This window comes from Erythrolamprus reginae, chromosome Z (genome assembly GCF_031021105.1).
Source record: "Erythrolamprus reginae isolate rEryReg1 chromosome Z, rEryReg1.hap1, whole genome shotgun sequence".
Classification (NCBI taxonomy): domain Eukaryota; kingdom Metazoa; phylum Chordata; class Lepidosauria; order Squamata; family Dipsadidae; genus Erythrolamprus; species Erythrolamprus reginae.
In genome coordinates, this window is record NC_091963.1 from 82,925,853 (window position 1) to 82,953,724 (window position 27,872).

Here is a 27,872-nt window from a genome sequence, read left to right on the forward strand (position 1 = left end):
TTAACATGTTATTTGGTTCAATCTTTGTAAGTAGCAATGGCTCATGACCCACATTTCATAGTCATACCACAACAAATTGCAATAATCCACTACATATTGATTTTACAGAAGATAACGTTGAAAAGGCACTACACAGCCTAAAACCATCTCTATTGGATCTGATGGATTATGTGCCTACTTCTTTAAAACGTTTTCCACTACCATGGCTGAACTGCTTAGCATAATCTATGAAAAATCTTTCAGGACCAGCTTCTTGCCCAATCTATGGTCATAGCTATTTATTTATTTATTTATTTATTCATTCATTCATTCATTCACTCACTCACTCACTCACTCACTCACTCACTCACTCACTCACTTACTTATTTATTTATTGGATTTGTATGCCGCCCCTCTCCGGAGACTCGGAGCAGCTAACAGCAACAATAAAACAGTGTACAATAGTAATCTAATATTAAAAACGATTAAAAACCCATTAATATAAAAACCAAACATATATACATACATACCATGCATAAAATTGTAAAGGCCTAGAGGGAAAGAGGATCTCAATTCCCACATTTCCTCCCACTTAGAACTGTATGACTGTAACTTGTTGCTTGAATCCTAGGATTTTTATTAATATTGATTGTTTCTTCATTGCTTATTTGACCCCTATGACAATCATTAAGTGTTGTATCTCATGATTCTTGACAAATCTATATTTTCTTTTATGTACACTGAGAGCATCTGCACCAAGACAAATTCCTTGTGTATCCAATCACACTTAGCCAATAAAGAATTATATTCTATTCTCTGAATGTTTATTGCTTACATGGTCAGTTGAGTGTTTGCTACTTTAGTTATGTCTTTCTAATCCCTTGTCATTGTTCTCTTTCTTCATACAGCTATCCAAATTCTCTACTACAAGGTTGCTTTCGCTAAGTGAGCTTTCTGAGCTGCGGGTAAAAACTGTCTCCCTCCATCAGATTTCTGGCATGAGAGTACTTACAAAACAAACAATTACTTACAAATTGACACTTTTTGTCAGCAAACAAAGCAGCAATTTTGTTTCATCGCTAATGTTTCTCTTTTACTCAGATTTTAGAAACCTGCGGTTTAACTGAAATTCTCAGCAGTCTCATTCAGGAAAGCCAACAATGGAAGCTTTCTAGAGTTTGAAAGTCAGCAACATCTGGAAAACTTCAGGTTCTCTACAGTAATCTTTTCTTGGGGGATTTCTGCAGCAACAGTTTATTCCGTTAACAGTCAACATCCTGTCCTCTAAATATTAATTCACAATTCACTGCAATATTTCTTGTGTGTTACTTATCAAAACAAGTTGTCCACCCAATGCATTCCGAAGTGGTGGTGAAACTTGTATTTTGATCAAAGCTACCTCTGGGGGAAACTGAGACAAGATCAGTCATAACTGAGCTATGCAACTACAACGAGAAAAAATTAGGTTGAATAAAATAGAAATATCGCCCTATGTGGCTAGTAAGAAAAATTTCTAGTAATTCCAATTCACTACAATCATTGCATTTTGTCCAGTAAATAAAAAACCCAGAGTTACAGGGTTAACTTTTTATTCTGTATGAAATAGAGAGAACAGGTAATTTTTATTACTGTCACTAACAGCCACTTTCATAAAATAGAAGATTAAATCCATATCAAAGCTATTGATATACAAACTAAGTAACAATTCTCACATACTGTCATCCCTATCTTCAAAAAGGGTGTCCCCAGCCTAGTTGAGAATTACAAATCAATCTCTTTTATATTGTGTCACCTGCAGAGTCATGGGATCAATCATAAATCAATCTATTACCCTCCAAAGACAAACAATCAACTCTCTAACAAACAATTTGGCTTCAGGAAAAAATTGTCCTGTAATCTGAAACTTTTACACGAGAAAACATATGGACTTTACAACTCGACAAGGGTAAAGCAATAGATACAATTTACATAGACTTTTGCAAAGCCTTTGATTCAGTGGTACATAACAAACTACTTCTAAAACTAAACTTTTATGCCATTTTTGGATAAGTGGATAGCTGTGTTCCTGTCAAATAGGCAACAAGTAGTCAAAACAGAGTGCACCCTATCAAAACCTGCATCTGTGGGTTTTTAAATAATCTTTATTAAGTATTTACATTAAAAACAAAAACCATGAAAAGAAGAACAAAGACAAAACATCACTTATACGAACACATAAACATATAATAAATTATATTTACAATTATATATGAAATCTCAAACACTCAACAATTTAAACAGAGTTCAACCGTCCTCTTGACTTTATTTGCTATAATGTATCACTTATATGCTGTCTTAATCTTATAATTTTAATGATATAGTGTTCCCTCGCCACTTCAGGCTTCACCTTTCGCGGACTGGATGTATCACGGTTTTTTTGCTGCAATTTTCAGGCTGATATAGTTGCTCCAGAAAAGAGGAGAAGCAGCAGTACTAGCAGCTCCTGGTCTGTGCGGGAAGAGAGCAAAGCCACCCTCGAAAAATAAAGGAGTGTCCGAGCCATCTTCCCGCAGCTGAAAGTTTTATTGAATCATATTATTTTGAATTGTGAGATCTTACAATTTATAAATATTTAAGCTTTTAGATATTTTTTCTGATTCACCCATTCACACCACCTGCTTCAAGTTTTATAGAATTCTATATCATCTTTTTCCTGTATTTCTAGTGTCAGCTTATTCATTTCGGCAATTTCATAAATTTTATTTATTAAGTTTAATATAGTATAGAATAGAATAGAATTTTATTGGCCAAGTGTGATTGGATACACACAGAATTTGTCTTGGTGCATATGCTCTCAGCGTACATAAAAAAAATAATAAATTTGTCAAGAATCATGTGGTACAAAATTTAATTATTGTCATAGGGGTCAAATAAGCAATGAAGAAACAATCAATATTAATAAAAATCTTAGGATACAAGCAACAAGTTACAGTCATACAGTCCTAAGTGGGAGGGAAAGGATGATAGGAATGATGAGAAAAACTAGTAGAAATAGAAGTGTAGATTTAGTAAAAAGTCTGACAGTGTTGAGGGAATTATTTGTTTAGTAGAGTGATGGCATTCGGGGAAAAACTGTTCTTGTGTCTAGTTGAGGGTAAGAGTTGAAACAGTTTGTGCCCAGGATGCGAGGGGTCAGTAAATATTTTCCCCACCCTCTTTTTGACTCGTGCAATATACAATATTGAGGAGATATCTGATTTCCAATGCTGCGCATAAACAAATGGCAGCAGTAATTATGTGCAATATTAAATATCTGTCTTCTTTGGAATTTTTTTGTTTAATTACTCCAAGTAAATATAATTCCAGTTTTAGTGGGATTTGCTGAGTAGTAATTTGTTCTAAATAATTTCTATTTTTTTTTCCAAAATATTTTTGCAGCTGGTCACATCCACCATATATCACCTCGAGGTTCGATTACTCTAATGTTCTCTATTCCTATAATGTTCTTGGGGATTAAAATAGTAAGGATGTTGTAGATATTAGCAAGGCCCCTCAGGCAGAGAATGAGGGGATGTTCAAAGGGGAAGTTGTTGTAAGTGAGGTGCATAGTGTCACCAAACCATCAAGTGCAGTTAGTAGAAATAAAAAGAGGACACATTTTCTACTGGGTGATTTGACTGTTAGAGGTGTTGATTTAGGTCAGAGTAAGGATGTGGTGAAGGTGATGAGGTGTCTCCCGGGGGCCACTGCCAGCAGGGACAGGAGGCAGATTACAAACATTGTCAAGGCTGTGAGTAAAGGTAATAACGTTGATGTGGTAGTGCATCTTGGCACAAATGATTTGTCCCAGAGAAATGTCAATGTAGTAAAAAGAGATTTTCAATGTCTAAGTGTGGAGCTGGGTAAAATAACTGATTCAGTGACTTTCTCAGAGGTGTTACCAGTTTGTGGCCAGGAGGATAAAACAACTTGTATCAGAGAGTTTAATGTGTGGTTAAGGCAGTGGTGTAAAGCTGAAGGTTTTGGCTATGTAAGTCATTATGTCAGTAGGTGGTCGGGGATTTGCACATGCGTCGACTGAGATAAGACGCCTCTACTGGAAGCTCCCTAATGTGAATTAGAAAAGTGAAAGTTAACCCCTGACAACTCTCTCTGGCTTGGTGAAAAGTGGATTGAGAGGAAGAGAAACAAATGGAGTTTTTGAAAACATGTTTGGATTATTTTAAAAAGAGAAGCAAGCTACTATTTTAAATGTGAGTAGGGGAAAAAATAGAGAACAAAGGAAAAATGGTGACTACTCTGGATTTGGGGGGAAAATGGATTCACTTTTAATGGCATTTTCAAATATTGGGCAACAGCTCAAAGAGATGCAAACGGCTATAGCTGCTGTGAGTGCAGGAGTTAAAGACTTAAAAAAACAGTCCAAATCACAAGATGCCAGAATTGTGAAACTGGAGGAGGGTAAAGTTCACCATGAGTCACATATAAATAATCTAGAAGACAGACAAAGAAGATCTAATTTGCGTTTAAGGGGTTTTAAACAAGATTTTGTTGAAAGTAAATGCCTTATCCAAGCGATCCATCAGTGGCTCTATGAAAATAAGATCAAAATTGACTTAGATGAATTTGAGAGAGCATACTGGGTATTTGGCCCTCAGAATCCAGGCATCCAGAGAGATATTATTGTGAGATTTATCTCCGAGGGAAGGGCAGCAGAGATTTACAGATAATTAAAGCAAACTCCAAATTTACATTATAAAGACACTTCAATATGCGTTTTAATAGATTTGTCTGCTGAGAAGCTGCAGGCAAGAAACCAAATGAGACCTATTGCGAATCAATTATTTCAAAACGGAGTTCGCTTTACCTGGAAATACCCAGTGATAATAATGGTTTTTAAAGATTCCAAAGTTCTCCAAGCAAAATCTTTAGAAGAGGAGAAGAAAATGCTTCAGCAACTGGGGATCGATTTGGAGTTAAATCAGCAGGCATCGTCAGGGAAGGTGAAAATTGCAGCGGAAGGAGGGAGAGAAAATGAAGATCCGATTCGGGACCTGTTTACAGCTCAGCCAATTTGCACCGTAGATCAAGAAAAAGATGAAAAAATTGCGGCTCTACAAAAAGAGTTGGCATTACTCCAGGAAAGAGAGAAAAAAGAAGAATCCAGAACTACGCGTCAAAAGAAGAAATAAGAATTGAACTGTTAAAATGGTATTATTGTTCTCAGCTAACTTGCTTCTTTGTGTATTCTATTCTAATTAACAAGGGATAAAGAGGGAAGAAGGGGGATTTTCTTTACTGTTTTTAAAGGGGAAAGGTTGGGGAATTCCTCAGTGGAATGCAAATCCAGAGGTGCCTCTTTGGATCAATGAATTTTCTTTTCGTTGTCTCCCCCTCGGGGGGCGCAGGGGAAGGGGCACTAGGGTGGGGGTTCAAGATAATCAACAAAGACTTTTCCATTAGGCTCTGTTTTGCAGAAGGGGGAAACACACTGAAAAGTATGTATAATGGGTGAAAGGATTCTAATGTCATTAAATATGAATGGAATGGTGTCGCAGAAAAAACGTTATAGAATTATGAAATTGGCCAGGGATAGTAGAGTTGATTTTTTGTTTTTATCAGAAACGCATAAAGGAAGGAAAAGATCAGATAAATTAGTTAACAATAGTGACTGGAAAGGGATTTATGAATCTAGAAGGAATACAAAAAGTAGAGGAGTTGCAATCCTCATAAATCAAAGAGTCCCATTTGAATTAATTCATATTAAAAGTGATAAAGATGGTATAATGTTATTCATTAAGGGGAAAATAAATAATAAGGTAATAAACTTAGCAGTAATTTATGCTCCAAATGTAAATACAAAGCAATTCATAATAAATGTAAAATGTAAATTAGATAATTTTGCAGAAGGCATAGTGATCCTTTCAGGTGATTTTAATTTGGAATTAACAGCAGGGAAGGGGGAAAAGAAAAAGTTACATTTAAATAAAATTAATATGCTGGACCTCCATGCAAACATGGCAAACAGGGATACATTTTATTCAGCAAGACACAATAAATTTAGTTGTATTGATTATATATTAATGAATAAAATGGGGGAGGTACACCTCAAGAGAGCTGAAATTAAAAGTATCTGGTTATCAGATCATGCTCCATTGTTAGCAGTGATAGAATTGGATTCTAGTAGACAACAAAGGATCTGGAGATACAACCCTGTCGTTTCGGTTAGTGAAAAAAAATAGACTCAAATTACAAAAGGAATTGTGTGAATTCTTTAATATAAACAAAACAGGAAAAATTAAGCAAACAATAATTTGGGATACACACAAGGCTTTTATGAGAGGTAATTGTATTAGTACTGAAACTTATATCAAAAAATCTTGGGAACTAGAAAGAGAAAGAATAATTAAAGAAATACACCTAATCCAAGAGAGTCTGAGAATTACAAGAAATAGGGACTGGAATAAATTATTACAACTTAAGAAAAAGAAATTACAATCTCTTGAGGAGGAAAAATGGAATAAAATGAAGATGATTGTAAAACAGGGAATTATGGGGTGGGGGAACAAATCAATTAAACAAATGGTACATTATTTGAAAAAAAGAAAGGAGAAATCGTATCTCCCTGCTTTAAAGGATAAGGATAGTGCAATAAAATGCAGTAATATTGAACTGGAAAAAATAATGAGAAATTTTAATGAAAATTTATATGAAAAAGAACAAATCACAATGCAAACCATAGAAGTTAAGGAGAAATTAACGGAAGAAGATAGACAAATCCTAAATGCAAAAATAACAAATGATGAGATATCTAGAGTTATTAAAGGGTTAAAACCTGCTAAAGCTCCAGGCCCAGATGGTTTTACTGGTGAATATTACAAGACTTATATGAATATAATTATTACCGCATTTGGAGAAATTGTTTAACAATGTTTTTCAGACCTTTGACATTCCACAGTCATGGAAGACTTCGGAGATTATAACTATCCCAAAGCCGGATCATGATTTAATGGACCCAGGTTCTTATCATCCTATCAGCTTACTTAATCAGGATTATAAAATATTTATGAAAATATTGGCAAACAGAATAGAGAATATTTTACCAAAGATAATTGGAGAAGATCAATATGGATTTGTTAAAGGAAGAAGGATTTATGAACCAATTAGAAACGTTGTTAATGTGATACACCATGCCACCACTACCAAAAGGAAACTAGGTATTTTAAAGTTAGATGTGTACAAGGCTTTTGATAAAGTTAACCATGATTACTTGTTTCAATTGTGTAAGGATTTAAACATGGGAGACAATTTTTGTCAAATTATAAGAGCAATTTATAAGGATAATATAGCTTATATAAGGGTAAATGGTAATAGAACAGAGAAGGTTAAAATTCAGAATGGAACTAAGCAGGGTTGCCCATTATCCCCAATGCTATTTGCATTGGCAATTGAGGTCTTAGCAAATAAAATTAGAAACGATAAGGAGTGGAGAGGTTACCAAATAGGAAAACTTGAATTAAAACTAAATCTTTTTGCAGATGATGCTATAGTATTGACTGAAACCCCAATTGAAATGATGAAAAGAATAATGATTTTACTCCAGGAATTTAAAGATCAATCGGGTCTTACAGTTAATATAGAGAAATCAGAGATAATTTGTTTAAATACAGGTCCTAAAAAGCAAATTGAGATACGAAAAGTGTCAGGATTGAAATTAGGATGTAAAAAAATGAAATATTTAGGAGTTTAGCTGTTAAAAAATTCTAATAAAATTGCGATGGTTAATTATAACTCAATATGGAAGGGACTTCAAAAGCAGATAAAAAACTGGAAGAAAAAAAGGTTGAGAAGAATGGCAAAGATTACAGCCCTTAAAATGATGATTATTCCAAAAATGATGTATTTATTTCAGGTTTTACCAGGTACCTTCCCTGGGGCAAAATTGAGGGAATGGGACAGTAAACTAAACTTTTGGATTGAAGGAAACAAAAGACCTAGAATAAGAAAAAGATGGCTGTTTGCCCATTAGAAAGAGGGGGTGGGGTTGGGGAAGCCCGAGCTTAGAATTATATAGGGAAGCATTTCAAATAGAAAGATTAATGGAACTACAGTTATGGGGGGGAAAGAAGTGAGTGAAATTGGAAAAGGAAATCAATAATATAAATAATAAGGAGTTATTATTTAAAAAATGGAGCAAAATAGAAATTAATAATTTAACTGACCCTCTGAAAGCAGTTTTAGAAATATGGTTTAAATGGCAGGGGAAATTGGGAATCGGTAATTCAAAATTATCAACGTTACAAGTATTGAATATAGGTAATGACGTTAACTTAAGCAGAATTATAAAAGAATTAAATAGTAAAGGGATAATGAGAATTGAACAATTATATGAGAAGGATGGAAGAGTTAGCAGAACTTGGCTGAAATGGTGGCTGGGTCAACAGAAATGGCTGCAGATCAATGCAATATGTAAATATTTAAATAAAAGTGAGAATAAAGAAGCTTTCTTGAGAGAAGAAAATTGCTTAGAGAAAATATTAAAAGAAAAGATTAATGATACAAAAGCACAAGCTAGTAATATATACAGAATGTTATCGCAAGCGGAAGAGGGAGTAATAAAAGGCTTGACAAGATGCTGGCACAACGATTTACAAATAGACGAAAGTGAAATGAAAGAAATAGTAGAAAATATATATAAGATTAAGAATACAAGAGTTAAAGAGATGAGAAGAAAAATTTTACATAAATGGTATTATACAGCAGCATAACTTGCACACTTCCAGGGAAAAGGGAAAGGTAACTGTTGGCATGGTTGCCAAAAGAAAGGAATTTTTATGCATATGTTCTGGGAGTGTGTTGAAGTTCAGAAACTTTGGAAGGAAGTGCAGAATGAAATAAATAAAATGCTAAATATTAACTGGATAATTACAAAAGAAATAGCTATATTAATTAAACAAAGAAAACTAAGAGATTTTAAAGAAATAAAAACTGCAGCACTGGAAAGTGCTCAAGCGGTAGTGGTATTGGGTTGGAAAGAGTCTATAAAATGGACATTACAGAACTGGTACTGGTACATGGTGGATCACATTCATTTTGAAATAATGGAAATAAGATTAAACAATTTTGATGAAAATAAATTGGAGAAGCTGATGGTACGATGGAATAAGGTGAAAGATTATATGCTGAGTAGAATTTGTGACGAAAATGTAAAAAATAAACTCCAATCACTCTTTTAATAATAACAAATGCAAAGTAGAGCTAAGGAAATTAAATATATATATATATATATATATATACACACACACACACATACATACATACATACATACATACATACATACATACATACATACATATATATATTAGTCAATATTTGAACCCCCCGCAATTGGTGGTGGTGGTGGTGGTGGGATTGTCAGTCGGGTGATGGGCACATGCACTGTGCACCGTTTTATGTTTGTTTTATGTAACTCTATGTGCAAAACCAATAAAAATATATTAAAAAAAATATGTCAGTAGGTGGTCTAATAGGGAGTTGTTTAAGAGGGATGGTTTGCATCCATCACCCAGGTGCTTGGTGAGGAATTCAGAACTTTTTTGGACAGGCATTTAAACTAGGTAAAGGGGACAGAGATGTAACTGATGTGGATGATTTCTGTCCCCAACCAATGAGGATAAATCAGTTTCTGGAAACTTATGAAAAGGGATCTGCAAATAAAATAGATGTAGTTGTTGATGATAAGGGGCAAACTAATAATGAAAATAATGTTCTTCAGGTAATGTGCACGAATGCTCGAAGCTTGAGCAAGAAGCTCTGTGAGTTAATGGCCATAATATCTAGAGATAATTTGGATCTGGTTGCCATAACTGAGACATGGTTTAAGGATTCTAATGAATGGGAAATATCCATACCAGGATATACATTGTATAAGAAGGATAGAATAGAGAGAAGGGAAGATGGAGTAGCCATTTATGTTAAAGAAAGTCTAAAAACAACACTAATTCAAAATACATGTAAAAATCTGGAGACTCTCTGGATTTGCATGCAAAATAAAGAAGGTTCTGTCATTAGAATTGGGGTGATCTAAAAGCTAATTGTGAGCAATCCTATACTGCAACAAAAGTATTGGATTTCAGAAAAACAATTTTTAATGCAATGGGGGAATATTTAAATAATGAATTAAAGGGGAGGGATAAAATGGCAGGAGCGAGTACCCAGTGGACTGTATTAAAAAAGGCCATCTTAAAAGCCACTGGACTGTATGTAAGACAAATAACTAAAGGTAAAAGGAAGAAGAAACCGCTATGGTTTAGCAGTGATGCAAGGGCTATAGTCAATTAAAAAAAGGCTGCCTATAGGAGGTATAAAGAGTCTGGAAGTATAGCTGATAGAGAGGTGTATAAAATGAGACAGAAGGAGGCAAAACAGATAATATATGTAAAGCCTCAAAAGAGGAAGAAATTGCCAAATCTGTAAAGAAGGGGGATAAAACCTTCTTCAGATATATTAGTTACAGGACGAAGAAAAACTGCAGCATCACGAAGCTTAGTACCAGGAATAATACATGCATTAATGGGAATAAGGAGATCGCTGACCATTTCAATAGCTACTTCTGTTCAGTTTTCTCAAAAGACACCATACAAAATAATACTATAGAGGGATATAGCATTGCTTCCAGCTGTATGGATTCATCTCCAGTGATCTTAGAAGCTGATGTCTTAGAAGAACTTGAACAATTAAAGATAAATAAGGCAATGGGTACAGATAGCATCCACCCCAGAGTTCTTAAAGAACTCAGATCTGTCATTGCTACCCCCCTGACTGATTTGTTTAACCAATCCCTGTTAACAGGAGATGTTCCTGAGGATTGGAGAATGGCCAGTGTTGTGCCTACCCACAAGAAGGGCAGTAGAGAAGAAGCTGGTAACTACAGGCCAGTTAGCTTGACATCAGTTATAGTTAAAATGATGGGGAAACTCTACTCAAAAAGAGGATAAATCAGCACCTAAAAAACAATAACTTATTGGACCCAAATCAGCATGGCTTTACTGAAGGCAAATCATGTCAGACTAATCTCATTGATTTCTTTGACTATGTCGCAAAGGTGTTGGATCAAGGTGGTGCAATGGATATTGCTTATCTGGACTTCAGCAAACCCTTTGATACGGTTCCACATAAACAGCTGATAGATAAATTAGTGAAGATTGGACTTAATCCCTGAATAGTTCAATGGATTTGCAGCTGGCTGAAGCATAGACATCAGAGAGTTATTGTTAATGGCGAGTATTCTGAGCAGAGACAGGTTACAAGCGGTGTGCCACAATGGTCTGCTCTGGGTCCTAATCTGTTTAATATGTTTGTGAGTGACATAGGGGAAGGTTTGGTAGGGAAGGTTTGCCTATTTGCCGATGACTCTAAAGTGTCAATAGGGTTGATATTCCTGGAGGCGTCTGTAATATGATAAATGATTTAGCTTTACTAGATAAATGGTCAAAGCAATGGAAACTGCAGTTTAATGTTTCCAAATGTAAAATAATGCACTTGGGGAAAAGGAATCCTCAATCTGAGTATTGTATTGGCAGTTTTGTGTTAGCAAAAACTTCAGAAGAAAAGGATTTAGGGGTAGTGAGTTCTGACAGTCTCAAAATGGGTGAACAGTGCAGTCAGGTGGTAGGGAAAGCAAGTAGGATGCTTGGCTGCATAGCTAGAGGTATAACGAGCAGGAAGAGGGAGACTATATAGAGTGCTGGTGAGACCACATTTGGAATACTGTGTTCAGTTCTGGACATCTCACCTACAAAAAGATATTGACAAAATTGAACAGGTCCAAAGACAGGCTACAAGTATGGTGGAAGGTCTTAAGCATAAAACGTATCAGGAAAGACTTAATGAACTCAATCTGTATAGTCTGGAGGACAGAAGGAAAAGGGGGGACATGATCGAAACATTTAAATATGTTAAAGGGTTAAATAAGGTCCAGGAGGGAAGTGTTTTTAATAGGAAAGTGAACACAAGAACAAGGGGACACAATCTGAAGTTAGTTGGGGAAAGATCAAAAGCAACATGAGAAAATATTATTTTACTGAAAGAGTAATAGATCCTTGGAACAAACTTCCAGCAGTCATGGTAGATAAATCCACAGTAACTGAATTTAAACATGCCTGGGATAAACATATATACATCCTAAGATAAAATACAGAAAATAGTATAAGGGCAGACTAGATGGATCATGAGGTCTTTTTCTGCCGTCAGTCTTCTATGTTTCTATATGAGTATTTGGAGACTGCAAATTGTGCAAAATGCATCTGCACGAGCTATTGTGGGGCTCCCAAGATCTGCCCACATTTCAACATCACTTGTGAACTGCACTGGTTGCCAATTGGCCTCCAGGCACAATTCAAAGTGCTGGCTATTGTTCTGATCTCCGGCTAAGGCCACTGTTAATTGGAATAAAGGCTTGCTAAATGCAGAGATTTGTAAAAACAAAACATCATCTTTTATTCCCTCTGTGTCATCTCGATATTCAATCTCTCTTATTTCAGTCTTTAGTAGTTAAGGCAGCATAAACATCCTCAAAGCATTCAATCATTCATTTTAAAATTTATGGCTAGGCAGCATTAGCCCAGGGTAATAAAAACTGCAATTAAAAACACATAAAACAAAGCTTACTTTCAGAGCCGTGGAAAGATATTTATTTATTTATTTACTTACTTACTTACTTACTTACTTACTTACTTACTTACTTACTTACTTACTTACTTACTTATTTAGTTGAAAGGGACCGTTAGGTCATCGAGTCCAACCCCCTGCCTGAGCAGGAAACCCTACAGCACCCCAGCCAAATGGAAGTCCAATCTCCTCTTGAAGGTGTCCAGACTTGGGGAGTTCACCACCTCCCCTGGCAGGCAGTTCCATTGGTTGATCGCTCTGACCGTCAGGAAGTTCTTCCTTATTTCCAGGTTGAATCTCTCCTTGGTCAGCTTCCAACCATTGTTCCTCGTCCGGCCCTCTGGTGCCCTGGGGAATAAAGAGACCCCCTCCTCACCGTGGCAACCCCTCAAGTATCTGTAAACTGCTATCATGTCCCCTCTAGACCTTATTTTTTCTAGGCTGTCCATGCCCAGTTCTCTCAATCTCTCTTCGTAAGTCTTGGTTTCGAGTCCCCTAATCATTTTGGTTGCTCTTTTTTGCACCTTCTCCAGAGTTTCGATGTCTTTTTTGTAGTGAGGTGACCAGAATTGGATGCAGTACTCCAGGTGGGGTCTGACCAGGGCATAGTAGAGTGGTATTAGTACTTCCCTGGTCTTGGAGCGTATTCCTCTTGTTGATGCAGCTTAGGATTGAGTTGGCTTTTTTGGCTGCTGCTGCACATTGCTGACTCATGTTTAGTTGATTGTCCACCAAGACTCCAAGATCTCTTTCGCAGTCACTACTGCTGAGTGGGGTATCTCCCAGGCTGTATGTATGTCTAGGGTTCTTTTTGCCGAGGTGGAGGACTCTGCATTTGTCGGTGTTGAACCTCATTTTGTTGGTATGGGCCCACTGTGATAGTCTGTCTAGGTCTTCTTGTACTCTGAGCCTATATTGTTTTATAGCAGATCGAAAACTCCACTCTTCTTCTCCGCTGACACCCGGACGTGACGAATTAATTTCTTCATTAATTAACCCGTTCCTCTCTTTAATATTTCTTCCCTGACACTTGCTTTCTTCATCTCTGCAAGCGTCTGAAAGAATTTACCCATCTAATATCTGTTTCTCCTTCACTTGAATCTGAACTCATAGGAACATCCTGTGGTTGGTCTCCTCCTTCTTCTTCTGCCTGTAAATCAGGCCCTGCCACTAATTCATAAACACTATCTGAATCAGAATCTGCAAAATCCCCAAACTGAACAGGAGTATACACAACAGTTATGACTTACAAAGCCCTACATGGTTTAGGACCAGATTACCTATGGGACCATCTCCTGCCTCGTACACCCCAGAGGCCAGTTAGGTTCCATAGAGTTGGCCTTCTCCAGGTCCCATTGGCCAGACAATGTCATCTGGTGGGGCCTAGGGAAAGAGCCTTCTCTATGGTGGCCCCGGCCCTCTGGAATGAACTCCCTCCAATGTACCACACACACACCTTCTGGTCTTCTGTAAAGCTCTAAAGACCTACCTCTGATGGCGGGCATGGGGGCTGTGAGAGATGAGATTGTCTACAGCCAGAATTGCACATTCCTTGCCAAGGGGATTAGACGCTTCCACAGGATGCTCTCTGTGTGAGTTGAAAAAGTAATTAAAACCCCTGAGAAACCCTCTCAAACTAAAAGAAAAGTGGATTGAGAGGAAGATAAACTAAAGGAGAATATAAAAACGTGGAGGGAACAGCCTGGAAGAGGTGGAGACACTTGGAATCTTCAGTCTAAAACCGTGAGTTAAACAAAGGAATAAAGAACAAAGAAAAGATGGCGGGCACTGCCAAGCTGGGGGACAAAATGGATAAAATGTTAATGTTATTTGGATCGATGGGTGAACAATTTAAAGAAATGCAATTAGCTATAGCAGATGTGACTGCTGGAATTAAGCACCTTAAAATGCAGACAAAAGACCAAGGCGAAAAAATTGTAAAGCTTGAAACAAATCAGCAAATTCAAAGTGAAAAGTTAGCAGACCTTAAAAAGCAGCAGGATCTTCGAATTAACAATTTGGAAGATAGGCAAAGAAGAAAAAACTTACATTTACGTGAGTTCAAACAGAACTTTGCAGAAAGTAAAAAATTGACCCAGGCAGTTCACCAGTGGCTTCAAGAAAATAATATAAAAGTCGAAATACATGAATTCGAAAGAGTCCACTGGAGTTTTGGCCAGAAGGGTCCAGGTTGGCAAAGAGATGTTATTATTGCATTTATATCTGAAAGAAGAGCTGCTCAACTCTATAGAGAGCTAAGAGCCATTCCAAATCTCAACCAAGGTGGAAACCCGATCCGGGTTTTAAAGGATCTTTCTGCTCAGACTCTGCAAGCCAGGAATCAACTGAGACCAATTTCAAGCCTTTTTTTCCAAAATGGAGTCAGATTCACCTGGAGTTTCCCTGCTGTTATAATAGTCTTCAGAGGAGAGAAAATTCTTCGGGCACGGAATGTTTCAGAAGGCAAAGTTATGTTGCAGCAGCTTGGAATTGTTTGGGAGCAAGAAGCAAGTTCATCTACAGCGACTCGGGGGGACAGGGACTGGAAACATTTGCAGGTTTACGTGAAAGAGTGACTTTTGAGGAACCCCCTCAGGATGAGCAGGATAATTTAGCCAAGATTGCTGTCTTGCAAGATCAAATTACAGCCTTACAGAGAGAAGATAAAGCGGAAGGCAGAGTGACACGCCAAAGAAAGAAATAATCTATGCTGGAACCTTAATGATTGGTATTGCGTAATTTCTGCAAAGTAAAGTTTCTTCCTTTCTTTCTTTTCTGTTAAAGTGAAAGCGAAGAAGAGGGGGAAGGGTTTTTTTTCTTTCTTCTTACTTTTAAAAGTGGGTAAAGAAGGCAGGCGAAGTTGGATAAGCAATCCTATGAGTGTCTCCAAAGCAAGACAAGGGTTAGCCTTGTTATTTCCCCTTAGGGGAAACACACGGGTGGAGGCACAGAGGTGGGGAGTCTGTAGAGTAGTTAAAAGTTTTTTAATTAAGCCTGGGACTGCAAGAATGGGGAGAAAAAATTTTAAAAGCATTTACAATGAGTGAAAGGGTTATAATGACTTTGAATGTGAATGGTATGGCTTCACAGTTGAAACATCATAGAGTTTTGAAAGTGGCAAGGGATAATAAGGTGGATTTTTTGTTATTAACAGAAACACATAAAAGACGTAGAGGGACAGATAAACTTATAAATGATAACAATTGGAAGTGGATATATGAATCGCGGGAAAATACAAAAAGTAGGGTTGTAGCTTTGCTAATTCATCAAAGAGTCCCTTTCAAAGAAATTCAAATCCAAAGGGATAAAGATGGGAGAATGTTATTTGTTAAAGGGAAAATGAATCAAAAGAAGATAACATTTGCAGTAATCTATGCTCCAAATGTGAATTCAAAACAATTTATAATAAATACTAAAAGGAAATTGGATAACTTTGGGGAGGGCACAATGTTTTTGGCAGGGGATTTCAATATCCAATTAACAGCAGGAAAAGGGAATTAAAAAATGTTGCATTTAAATAAACTTAATATGGTGGACCTCCATGCAGACTTACCAAATAGAAGTACATATTATTCAGAAAGACATAATAAATTTAGTTGCATAGATTACATATTAATGAATAGAGTGGGAAATATACATCTTAAGAAGATAGAAATAAAAAGTATTTGGTTATCAGACCATGCCCCACTATTAGCAGTAGTGGAAATGGGTTTGGATAGAAATCAAAGAATATGGAGATATAACTCTGTTGTCTCTGCAAATGAAGATGATAAACTTAAATTGCAAAAAGAATTATGTGAGTATTTTAGTATAAATGACACAGGAGAAATTCAGCAAACAGCGGTTTGGGATGCACAGAAAGCTTTTATGAGAGGACAATGCATTAGTACAGAAACCCATATCAAAAAGAGATGGGGAATTAGAAAGGGAGAAGAAAATAAGAGAAATAGATTTAATACAAGAGAAATTAAGAGTAACAAGAAATAGAGAATGGAACAACCTATTGAAAACTAAGAAAAAACAATTGAAACTTTTTGATGAGTTACAATGGAATAATATGAGGATGGTCATAAAACAAAGAATTATGGGATGGGGGAAGAAATCAATGAAACAAATGGTACGCTATTTGAAGAAGAGAAAAGAGAAATCTTGTATATTAGCTTTAAGAGACACTGATGGTGAAATAAAATACAGTAATGTACAATTGGAAAAAATAATGAAAAAGTATTATGAGAATTTATATAAAGAAGAGCAAGTGAAGGTGGGAGTTATAGAGGTTGAGGAAAAACTAACTGAAGAGGATAAGCAAATACTGAATGCAGAAATAACAAATGAGGAAATAATTAGAGTTATTAAAGGGTTAAAACCTGCCAAGGCACCAGGCCCAGATGGATTTACAGGAGAATATTATACGACTTTTATGAATGAATTAACACGGCATTTGGGGAAGTTGTTTAATATTGTATTTCAAAATTTTAATATTCCACAGACATGGAAGACCTCAGAGATTATAACCATCCCGAAATCAGATCATGATTTGAGGGATCCAGGTTCCTATCGGAATGTTGTTAATGTGTTACACCATGCTACCGCTACTAAAAGGAAACTGGGAATTTTAAAATTAGATATGTATAAAGCTTTTGATAAAGTTAATCATAATTATTTATATCAGTTATGTAAGGATTTAAATATGGGAGATAATTTTTGTGAAACTATAAAGGGAATATATAAAGAAAATACAGCCTATATTAGAGTTAATGGACATAGAATGGAAAAAGTTAAAATTCAAAACGGCACTAAACAGGGTTGCCCATTATCTCCAATGTTATTCGCAATGGCAATAGAGGTGCTAGCCAACAAGATAAGGAAGGAAAAAAACTGGAGAGGATACCAAATTGGAAAATTGGAATTAAAATTAAATCTCTTTGCAGATGATGCTATTATATTAACTGAGACTCTGATTGAAATGATAAAAAAAATAATGATTATACTACAGGAATTTAAACAACAGTCAGGACTATCAGTTAATATGGAAAAATCAGAGATAATCTGTTTGAATACAGGTCCTAAAGAGCAAATTGAGATTAGAAAGGTATCAGGACTGAAATTAGGGTGTAAAAAAATGAAATATTTGGGAGTATGGTTATTAAAAAATCCAAATAAAATAGTGAAGGTTGATTATAATCTGATGTGGAAGAAAATGTTAAAACAGATGAAGAGTTGGAAAGAGAAAAAACTGAGAAGCATGGCAAAGATAAGAGCACTTAAAATGATGATTATCCCCAAAATGATGTATTTATTTCAGGTTTTACCAGGCACCTTTTCAGGGGCAAAATTGAGGGGATGGTACGGTAAATTGAATTATTGGATAGAAGAGAATAAAAGACCTAGAATAAGGGGGAAATGGCTGATTGCTAATGAAAAAGATGGAGGATGGGGAAGCCCTAGCTTGGAGCTATATAGAGACGCGTTTCAAATTGAAAAATTAATGGAGTTGCAGATATTAGAGAATAATAAATGGGTTAGATTGGAAAAAGAGATTAATAAAATTAAAAATAGAGAGCTGTTATTCATAAAATGGAATAAAAAGGAAATCGATAAATTAATGGACCCTTTAAAGGGGACTTTAGAAATCTGGTCAAAATGGCAGGGGAAAATGGGAATAAGGAGACAAAAGCTGTCAATGTTGCACGTATTAAACAGAAACAACGAAACCAATTTAAATAAAATTATAAAGGAATTGAATGACAAAGGGATAACCAGAATAGAACAGTTATATGAGAAGGATGGAAGAGTCAGTAGAATTTGTTTAGAAAGGTGGTTGGGCCAACAGAGATGGTTGCAGATAAACGCAATAAGTAAATATTTGAATGAAAGGGAAAATAAAGAAGCATTATTAAGAGAAGAAACTCACTTAGAGAAAATATTAAAAGAAAAAAGGGATGATATAAAGGCACAAGCAAGTAATATATACAGAATGTTATCACAGGGGGAAGAGGGTGTGATAAAAGGATTAACCAGATGATGGCAAAGTGAATTACAAATAGACGAAAGAGAGATGAAGGATATAGTTGAAAATATACAGAAAATAAAGAATACAAGAGTTAGAGAAATGAGAAGGAAAATTTTGCATAAGTGGTACTATACACCAACACAACTTGCATATTTTCAGAAGAAGGGGAAGGGCACCTGTTGGCATGGATGCCAAGAGAGAGGAGTTTTTAGCATATGTTTTGGGAGTGTTCAGTAGTACAGAAATTTTGGACAGAAGTGCAAGATGAAATGAACAGAATGTTAAATATTAACTGGACAATCACAAAAGAAATGGCAGTACTAGTAAAAAAAAAGGGAGATTTAAAATAATTTAGAGAAATAAAAGTAGCAGCATTGGAAAGCACTCAAGCAGTAATTGTATTGGGTTGGAAAGAAGCAGCAAAATGGACGATACAGAATTGGTATCGGTACATGGTGGACCACATTCACTTTGAAATTATGGAGGTAAGGATGAATATGTACAATGAAAATAAGTTGAAGAAACTGATGGAACGATGGGACATGGTGAGAGGTTATATGACAAGTAGAATTTGTGATCTAGCCATAAAGAATAAATTAGAATCACTCTTTGATATGCAAATAAAATGCAGATCCTAGCTTAGAAGAATGTTAAAGATGTTTGTACAGACCCTCCAATTGGTGGAGTGGTATGTATATTGTTAGGTGGTGGGTGCATCCTCACAGGGCACTGTTTTATGTTGTATGATGTGCAGTCTGTGTGTGTAACATTTAAAAAACGAATAAAAATATATATTTTTTAAAAGAAGATGTTGTGAATAACTGAATTGAATAAATGTGAATGACTGCATAGGGTATTTTTTACGATTTTACAAATAATTCTTTTTAACAATAATTAGATTTCTTTTGTTTGTTTATTTTGAAACCTGCTACTTTCCCAAATTTGGTAATTTTGTCAAGTAATTTTTCTCCTGTTTCAAGGGGTTCCTCAATATTAAAAACTAAGTCATCCACAAATGCTTGGAGTTTGTACTCCTGTCCTCTAACCTTAAGTCCCATAATATCATTATTTAAACCTGTTTCTATTAACAAGATCTCTATTGCTAATATAAAAATTAAGGGGGAGAGTGGGCATTCTTGACGTACTCCTTTTTCTATATGTTGGCCTTCTCTGGGTCCTGTCGACTAAACAATGCCATTTGGCGGGCCCCAGGGGAAGAGCCTTCTCTGTGGCAGCTCCAGCCCTCTGGAATCAACTCCCCCCAGAGATTAGAACTTCCCCCACTCTCCTTGTCTTTTGCAAATTACTTAAGACCAACCTGTAGTGTTCCCTCTAATTTTTTTTCGGTGTGGGCGGAAAAGTATAGTGTCTGAGCAGCAGTCCCTTTGGGACTGGGTGGCATAGAACTCTAAATAAATAAATAAACAAACAAACAAACAAATAAATAAATAAATAAAGTGTGGGTGCGCGCTATCACGCATGTGTGAGTTCTCACATCCATAATTCGCTCCTTTCTCTCTCTTTCTCCTCCTTCCTCTCTCATCTCTTTTTCCTTTCTCTCTTTCCTTTCTCTCCCTCCCTCTTTCTCTCTATCCTTTCTATCTCTCACTCTTTCTCTCCCTCCTTCATTCCCTCTTTCTCTCCCTCCCTCCCTTTCTCTCTCTTTCCTTTCTCTTCCTCCCTTTTTCTTTCCTTTCTCTCCTTCCCTCTTTCTCTCTATCCTTTCTATCTCTCCCTCTTTCTTTCTCTCCCTCCTTCATTCCCACTTTCTCTCCCTCCCTTTCTCTTTCCTTTCTCTTCCTTCCTCTTTCTCTCTATCCTTTCTATTTCTCACTCTTTCTTTCTCTCCCTCCTTCATTCCCTCTTTCTCTCCCTCCCTTTCTCTCTCTTTCCTTTCTCTCCCTCCCTCTTTCTCTCCTGCCTGTGCCTGCCCTGCACCCCCCACCATGGACAGACAGCATTTGGCATTGGCGCCCCCCCACGGATGGCAAGAAGCTTGTCAGCAGGCCGCGCCGCTAAGCTGCTTTCTTTTTGGTGACCCCTGACGAACATTGGGCTGTCGGGGCCGGCGGATCTGCCCCCCCAGCCCCCACCCCTTGGCACCTGGACAGCCGGCTCCCTCCACCCTCCATGGTCCCGGTGCAGGAAAGCAGCACATTTGAAAAGCACGCCGCTTTCCCGGCAGCCGGCTTTGCTAGGGCTTTTCTCTCCTGGGGCTGCCTGTGCCTGCCCTGCACCCCCAATCATGGATGGGCATCAGCGCCATCCCTCCACAGATGGCAAGAAGCTTGGCGGCAGGCCGTGTTGCTAAGCCGCTTGCCTTTCAGCGGACCCTGGTCATGGACGGACATCGGGCTGTCGCAGCCAGCAGATCTGCCCCGCCAGCCCCCAGCCCCTGGCCCCTGGACAGCTGGCTCCCTCCCCCCTATGTGGTCCTTTGAAAAGCGTGCCAGTTTCCTGGCAGCCGGCTTTGCTAGCCGGCGTGCCCTCCCCTTGGCTCCACGCCCTCCCCTTGGCTCTGCCTCCGCCATGCAGCTCACCTCGTTAGCGGTCACCACGGCACCGTTGCTGTCACGGCGGCTGCCCTTCACCGGCCATCAAAGCCAGCTCCTGCAGAAAATCAGTGCCTTGGAAAAGTGTGCCACTTTCCCAGGCAGCCGGTGCAGGGCGTGACGTCAGCGGATGTCAGCTGCCCCAACAGCAACCTCCGGACAGCTGTGCTTGCCTGGTACCGTGAGGGGGGAGATGGTGGCTGCCCCCCCAGGAAAGCAGCGCAGGAAAGCCCCCGGCTCCAGGGGACAGCCCCCAGTGTGATGACGGGGGAGGAGGCCAACACCTCCTCCAACGCCGCATGGGTGGGTATCAGAGTCGGGGCAGCCAAAGCGGGGAGGTGAGAGGAAGGTCCATTGTGCTGGAATTAAAAATTCCCGGGCTGACCACTAAAACCCAGCGCGCTATAGCGCGCTGCACACCTTAGAGGGAACACTGCCCACCTGTATCGCCAGGCATGGGGGAACTGAGACACCTCCCCCAGGCTTTTATATTTTATGTATGGTATGCGTGTGTTCCATGATTTTTAAATGATGGGTGTTTTAGATGCTTTTTAATATTAGATTTGTTTCCATTGTAACATTGTTATCATTGTTGTTGTGAGCCGCCCCGAGTCTTCGGAGAGGGAAAGCATAGAAATCTAATAAATTATTAAATTATTATTATTATACTGTCTGTGGTGTCTCCATTTGTAATAATCTTTGGTGTTTGTTTTGTGTAAATGGTTTGGACAGTCCTTATAAACTTTTCTTTAAATTTCATTTTTATTAATTGATTTATTAAAAAATTCCAATTTAAATTATCAAATGCCTTTTCTGCATCAAGGAAAATCAAGGCCATCGGTTTTTCCGGGTGTGCTTCATAATATTACAAAATATTTATAATGTTTCTTATATTATTTTTAATGTTTCTATTAGGTAAAAAACCATTTTGGTCTGTGTGTATTATTTCATTAATTATTATTTTTAACGTTCTGCAATTATTGAAGTGAATATGGTATGATTGGTATGATTGAGCCTCTGTCGTCAGGCATGGGGGAACTGAAATTTTCCCTCCCCCCTAGGCTTATAGAATTTATACATTACCATGTATAAATTCTATAAGCCTAGGGGGGAGGGAAAATTTCAGTTCCCCCATGCCTGACGACAGAGGCTCAATCATGTATGTATGATTGGTTCTTTAAACTGGGGTTTTTAAGATTATTTTTAATATTAGATTTGTTTACATTGTCTTTTTTATTGTTGTTAGCCGCCCCGAGTCTTCGGAGAGGGGCGGCATACAAATCTAATAAATAAATAAATAATAAATAAATAAATCTGTATTTAGAAGTGGAATTGGCCTATAATATCTAATTATATGTCGATCGTTAGCATCTTTAGGAATTAAAGTAATTAATCCTTCCTTCCAGGATTGTGGCATCATGTCTTTGTTTAATACTTCATTAAATGTTGTTAACATCAGCTTTTAGTGGTGTCTTGTAATTCTTTATAAAATTCGGTTGGGATCCCATCAGGTCCTGGAGTTTTATTATTATTTTGTTTTTTAATTGCATTTTCTAATTCAATCATTGATAAGTCTTCTTCTAATCTATCTATGTTTGTGATATCTCTAGTATTTTAAATTGATTTAAAAATATTTGTATGTCTTGTTCTTCTATTTCCTCTTTCTTATATAATTTTTGAAAAAAAGATTTTGCAATAAATAATAATAATAATAATAATAATAATAATAATAATAATAATAATAATTTATTAGATTTGTATGCCGCCCCTCTCCGAAGACTCGGGGCGGCTCACAACAAGCGATAAAACAATATTGTACAGGCACAAATCTAATATTAAGAAAAAACTAAAAAACCCTATCAATTAAAAACCAAACAGCACATACATACCAAACATAAATTATAATAAGCTTGGGGGAAAGGTGTCTCAAATCCCCCATGCCTGGCGGTATATTATTTTTCTCCTCTAATTCAAATTGCCTTTTCCCTGATTCATCTTCTAATTGTTGTATATACTTTTTAGCTTTTTCTTTTTTAACTTGTATGATAACCATCTGTTAGTTTTGTTAGACTGTTCAAAGTAATTTTGTTTTACTGTTTTGATCTTTTGGGCAATTTCCTCCTGTACTGTAAGATTTATTTTATGCTTTAATAATTCTTTCTCTTCTTTTATTTTCAAATTGTCTGGGTCTTTTTGCATTTTACCTTCAATTTCATTTTGAATTTGTCTCATTTGTGTAGTTCTATTTTTTTTTACTTATATATGCAATATATAAGCATTTATCTAATAAATGCTTATATATTGCATATAGCATTTATCTAATAAATGCTTTTGTTGTATCCCATATATTTTGAATCGTGGTATGATTGTTCCAATTTTTTTTTAAGGCTAATTCTTTTTCGATATATTTTTAAAATTCTTTTTCTACAACCACCTTAGTATTCATTGTCCATCTGTTCCTTTTTTGTTCTTCTCCTTTAATCACTAATGATATGGGATTATGATCCGCCCCAAAATTAGGCTCTATTTCAATCTTTTTCTAATTCTAAATCTGCGTAGACCATATCTAGTCTGGACCAAGACTTTTGGGGATTAGAAAAAAAGGTGATTTTTTTTTCTTGATGTCTTTTAATTTAACTTCCTTTATCATATCAAAAAATTCTGGGGGTAATTCTTTTCTTCTTTTATTTTTCCTTTGTTCTTTATAGTCTTTTTAAATGTTTGTTACCACGTTCAAATCACCAACTATACAGATATTCTCTTTTCTCAATTTTATTATTTGATTGTGGAGCTTTTTATTTAAAAAATTGTTCAGTATTGGGTGCATATATTACAATAAGTGTTATTTTTTATATTTCCTAATTGTAATTTCTATTATTAAGATTCTTCCCTCTTCATCTGTATGAATTTGTTTAGGGTTTAACCAACTTTTCACATATGCTGCAATCCCTCTTTTTAGTTCCTGCTAAAGATGCAAATAGCTTGCCTAATTTTGGTTTTTCTAACATTTTAATATCATTCTTTTTAATATAGACTTCTTGTAGGCAAACAATATCAACATTTTGTTTTTGTGGTTTACTTTAAATTTGTCCTCTATTTTTGGTGAGTTTAATCCGTTAATATTTACCGAGAATCGTTTAATCAATTGTTACATTTTATTGTAGTTTATTTCAATCTTTTAGTACTCCTCAGTTCCCTTAACATTTCTATTCTCTCTTCTTTTTCTTTCTTTGATCAGTCAACACTTTCTTCTTCCGATTCTTTTTCTTTTATGTACGCTGAGAGCATATGCACCAAGACAAATTCCTTTTGTGTCCAATCACACTTAATCAATAAAATGCTATTCTATTCTATTATTTTTCTTCTTGGCTTTGTGACTCTGTTTCTATGCTACTTTCTCCTATTTTATCCAAATGTTCTGTAATAAACTTATCTGCTTGTTTTGTTGTCTCAATAGTAATTTTCTTTCCCTTCCATGTGATCATTACTCCCTCCAGTATTAACCACCTGAATTGTATCTCTCTTATTAACTTTGCTGTAAAGTAATTATCTTCTCTTCTCTCGTATTCTTTTTGGTATTTGCTTCAATACTATTATATCTTTCCCTTTGTACGATAAAAGTCCTCTAGTATTTCTATATATTTCATCTCTCAATGTTTTTTTGGTAAATCTAACATGTATTTCTCTGGGCAGTTGATGCTGTCTCGCGTAGTTGGTTTGAACTTGATTGGCTACTTCATTTTAGTTTATTCTTATTTTAATATCTCCTGTTATCTCTTCTCTCATTTAAATTTTAGTTCCGTGTGTATTTACTGTCTCTTGTATTCTTTCTATTTTAGCATTTAGTTTTATAAAATTTTCTTGTACTTCTTCAAATTTTTATTTTCTCTCTTGATGGTTTTATGAAATTGCCTCTTGTGTCTTACTCATCGATTCTTGTTGTCTAAGTTTGTAGTGAAGGAGTTTCAACTTTATTTTCTACCATGTTAATATCTGATGCTGATGAAGATTTTTGTACAATAGGGGATGACAGCATTAATGTTCCTTTTTAAATCGTTTTAGTTGATATTGAGGAGGCTGTTGTATTCTTTTCTGTTTTCTCTAATATTCTTTTAATATATATCTTTTTCTCAACTAGAACTACTAGAAGCAAAAAGAGCAATAGTTTGTCTGTATTAGTTATAACTAAAATATATTATCTCTATCAACTAACAGATCAGTTCTAAATCCCTATCAACCCCTCGCATCCTGGACACAAATTGTTTCAACTCCTACCCTCAAAATGTCGCTACAGAGTACTGCACACCAAGACAACTAGACACAAGAACAGTTTTTTCCCGAACGCCATCACTCTACTAAACAAATAATTCCCTCAAAACTGTCAGACTTTCTACTAAATCTGCACTTCTATTCTACTAGTTTTTCTCATCATTCCTATCACCCATTTCCTCCCATGTTGACTGTATGACTGTAACTTGTTGCGTATATCCTAAGATTTTTATTAATATTGCTTCTTCATTGCTTATTTGACCCCTATGACAATCATTAAGTGTTGTATCACATGATTCTTGACAAATGTATATTTTATTTTATGTACGTTGAGAGCATATGCACCAAGACAAATTCCTTGTGTGTCCAATCACACTTGGCCAATAAAAATTCTATTCTATTCTAAAAAAATTAATTTTATATCCTAAATAATACCTTACTAATAATAAAATTTTCAATTAATTTTCTATCTCAGAAGATACATCAATTATTGATAAACATGTCCTTATATATTCTAAACTTACTTATTAAATTGGATTGTTCAATTCCTAAATATGTACTAAATATATACTATAAATCAGTGATTTTAAACCTTTTTGGAGTCGCGGCACATTTTTTACATTTATGAAACCCTGGGGCACATTGAGCAGGGTGTGTGTGTGTGGCTAAAAAATGTTTGGACAAAAAATTCTCTCTCTCTTCCTCCCTTTTGCTTTATTTCTCTCTCCTTCCCTCTTTCTCTTCCTTCCTCTCTTTTTTGCTCTCTTTCTCTCTCCCTCCTTACCTCCCTCTATGTCTTTCTCTCTCTCCTTCCCTACCTCTCTTTCTCTCTCTCTCTCTTTCTTTCTCTCTTTCTTTCTTTCTCTCTTGCTTTCTTTCTCTCTCTGAGCTTCGCGGCACACCTGATCATGTCTCGCGGCACACTGGTTGAAAAACACTGCTATAAATAATAATATCAATCTATTACTCATTCAATAGAAAAAAGATACAATTCATCCAAATTATTAATTAATTAGATCAGCATAAATAATAATTCAAATCAAATTATTCAAATAACTAGTTAGAAATTTGTTTTACGTAATTAAAGGGAAAAATGTCAGTTCAGTATATTTCAATAATCATAAATTATCTAGAGAAGCGATGGAGGAAGAGTAAGTCCGAATCTGATCGAACACTTGTAAGAGCTTTTATTAAGACTTACAAAGTGGCGCTCAAAGTGGCAAGATGCGCGTACCATGCTGCCTTGATTGCATCAGCGGAATCCCTCCTGGCTGCTCTGTTTAGGGTGACCCGCTCCCTTCTAAATCAGGGAGGAGTTGGGGAACCCTTGCAGGGCAGTGCCGAGGAATTTAACTCATTTTTCACTGATAAAGTCACTCGGATCCAAGCGGAACTCGATTCCAATTGCACAGCAGTATCGGCTGACAATGAGTCAGTTGAGGCGACTGGGGCTAAATGTCTTTGTCCATCTGTCTGAGAGGAGTTTGACTTGGTGACACCTGATGAAGTGGACAAGGCCATTGGAACGGTGACTTCCGCCACCTGTTTACTGGATCCGTGTCCCTCTTGGTTGGTTTCAGCCAGTCGAGAGGTGACACGGAGCTGGGTCCAGGAGATTGTCACCGCCTCCTTGGGGAGGGGGTCCTTTCTGGCTCCTTATAAGGAGGCACTTGTGCGCCCCCTCCTCAAGAAGCCTTCCCTGTACCCAGCCGTGCTTAATAACTACCGTCCAGTCTCCAACCTTCCCTTTATGGGGAAGGTTGTTGAGAAGGTGGGGGGCTCCAACTCCAGCGGTCCTTGGAAGAAGCCGATTATCTAGGTCCTCAACAGTCAGGTTTCAGGCACGGTTACAGCACGGAAACTGCTTTGGTCGTGTTGATGGATGATCTCTGGCGGGCCCAGGACAGGGGCTTGTCCTCTGTCCTGGTGCTTCTTGACCTCTCAGCGGCTTTCGATACCATCGACCATGGTATCCTTCTGCGCCAACTGGAGGGGCTGGGAGTGGGAGGCACTGTTCTCCAGTGGTTCTCCTCCTACCTCTCCGATCAGTCGCAGTCGGTGTTAGTGGGGGGTCAGAGGTCGACCTCTAGGTCTCTCCCTTTTGGGGTGCCTCAGGGGTTGGTCCTCCCCCCTGCTATTTAATATCTACATGAAACCGCTGGGTGAGATCATCCAAGGGCATGGGGTGAGGTATCATCAATATGCGGATGATACCCAGTTGTACATCTCCACCCCATGTCCAGTCAACGAAACAGTGGAAGTGATGTGCCAGTGCCTGTAGGCTGTTGGGGACTGGATGGGTGTCAACAAACTCAAACTCAACCCAGACAAGACAGAGTGGCTGTGGGTTTTGCCTCCCAAGGACAATTCCATCTCTCCGTCCATTACCCTGGGGGGGGGAAACTATTGA

The 27,872-nt window shown here is 37.0% G+C and overlaps 1 protein-coding gene across 1 annotated transcript in view; it reads right to left on the reverse strand.

The window, feature by feature from the left end:
* Positions 1–27,872, reverse strand: part of CLASP2 (cytoplasmic linker associated protein 2) — an 817,644-nt gene that overhangs the window by 34,075 nt on the left and 755,697 nt on the right. The window lies entirely within an intron of this gene.